General features: G+C 40.9%; 1 non-coding gene across 1 annotated transcript; it reads right to left on the reverse strand.

Moving 5' to 3' along the window:
* Window positions 1–1,772: 1,772 nt before the first annotated feature.
* On the reverse strand, window positions 1,773–1,843 carry TRNAG-GCC (transfer RNA glycine (anticodon GCC)). Its single transcript has one exon. It is a non-coding gene; the product is annotated as a tRNA-Gly (tRNA).
* Between the last annotated feature and the right edge of the window lie 315 nt (window positions 1,844–2,158).

Genomic DNA, 2,158 nt, shown 5'->3' on the forward strand with positions numbered 1-2,158 from the left:
ATAGATAGATAGATAGATAGATAGATAGATAGATAGATAGATAGATAGATAGATAGATAGATAGATAGATAGATAGATAGATAGATAGATAGATAGATAGATAGATAGATAGATAGATAGATAGATAGATAGATAGATAGATAGATAGATAGATAGATAGATAGATAGATAGATAGATAGATAGATAAATAGATAGATAGATAGATAGATAGATAGATAGATAGATAGATAGATAGATAGATAGATAGATAGATAGATAGATAGATAGATAGATAGATAGATAGATAGATAGATAGATAGATAGATAGATAGATAGATAGATTTTATTGACACGAAACACAGAGAGCTCGACCTAAGCTAGTGCTCTCTAGTCTGCTACTCTGCACTGGGGAAGAGGAAAGGGCAGTGAATGTACTGGTATGGCTGATGATAAGAGAAGTTGTGAGTGCTTATGTATATTACGCAGTGGTTTTACATACCGCTAGTATTGAAAAACTGGTATGCGGCGCTTAGTTTATGATAATTATATGCTTCTTAGCATTGACCAGTTTTGACACGTTTCACCTACTTCAGTTGAATCAATCCGTTTACGCGAGTGCATAGTAAAAATATGTCTAGAGTGTTCTTTGTTTTTTTGCTTTTGTCCCTCAGTGAGATTTGTTTCGAGTGTAAACTGTTTAATATTCTCTTTTGTGGCGAGTAAAGGTTCAAGTGTAATGCGTTTATTTTTCACTGTCATTGTTTCTCTCTCCCATAAAGTTTCGTTCAGTGTGAAGAGTTCCAAGTAAGTAGATTTAATTTTATCTTTATGTTCCTTTGCCTAGGAGCATTTCTTATATTTCAAGATAAAAATGGCAATGCTGTAGCACTGAACATCTTCATTTATTGCTTTTTAAGCTCTTTCTCTCCTTTATACTGTATCCTTCACTTTATATCAACACTCAATACAAGTGAGCGAAGTTTAAAATCAAGTTTACTCATCACACACTTCAAGTTTTTTTTTCGCCACATTAAGGGGAGGTCCAATTACCTGTTTTGCGTCTTGCTGCTCATTGCATTCTGCTTTCGTTGTTTCGCAGAAGGTCCACGCTGTTCACATATACCTCTATCTTTCCTTATATATTTATTGATGCTTTCTTCGCGAAATACTTAGGTGCACTAAGGAGCCTAAATCGACCGCTGGCCAGATATCTTTTTTGAACAAAGCACAACCCTAGAGGTGGTCAAAATTTTCACCGCGTTCCCCATACTCCTCTCTCATGTCGCGGATGAGGGAGGAGTGTGTCTAGCCACCATAATGAAACTGAGAAACCAGAGAAGCCTCCTCCAAGGCGGTCGATGTGGTCCTTTCGCTGAATCGTGTAGCAGGCGTCAGCGGTGCTGCCGTAATTTGAGCTTAACGGAACAAGCAATTGGTGTCACGCGGATTTATTTGGCGTAGGGCTTATGAGAAACCAACCAATGATTCAGAAATTTGGGCCACACCAGGTTCCTCTTGACGGCAGTCAACTACTTTAAAGATTAGTACAGAGGACCATCTGAGAAGAAACAGACGTGGTACCGAACCGACCGAACCACACTACAAGGAAGTGTTTCTCTCCACCAATGGAGCACGCCATTTCGCCGGCTTTGCTCCCCACGTGACTTTGACATGAACCTTCCAGCAGACAGCTTAGCCTGAGCACTTTATGATAGCTGCAAAGAAAAAAAGGTGAGAATGACTGATTGATGCAGTAAGTTTAAAATAAAATGTCGACAGGAAGAAAAAAAAATGCGCCGGCCGGGAATCGAACCCTGGCCACCCGCGTGGCAGGCGAGTATTCTACCACTGAACCACCGACGCCGATGCTAGAAGCAGCATCAGCACTGCTTATACTAGAACAAGGAAAATTGCGCAACGTTTAGCTGTTTCTGGGTCAGTCCACTCGCGAGCGCTTGCTGGGTCAAGCACGCCTTTCGAATTGACCAGGAGCTTTGGTAAAAGAACAAGGACTTCTGCGACGCAAAATGCAGCTTGATTGAACGGACGGCTGCAGTACAATAGCGTCCTCACAGAGCAAGGCAAGATTGTAGCTTTAGAAACGACGCATGTGTGGCCGTGAAAATGTTCACGCTGCTCCCTTTCTTCTGAAAGCGGTTCCTTCAGTTGAATCACGTG

Source organism: Dermacentor andersoni, chromosome 4 (assembly GCF_023375885.2).
Source record: "Dermacentor andersoni chromosome 4, qqDerAnde1_hic_scaffold, whole genome shotgun sequence".
Taxonomy (NCBI): Eukaryota; Metazoa; Arthropoda; class Arachnida; order Ixodida; family Ixodidae; genus Dermacentor; species Dermacentor andersoni.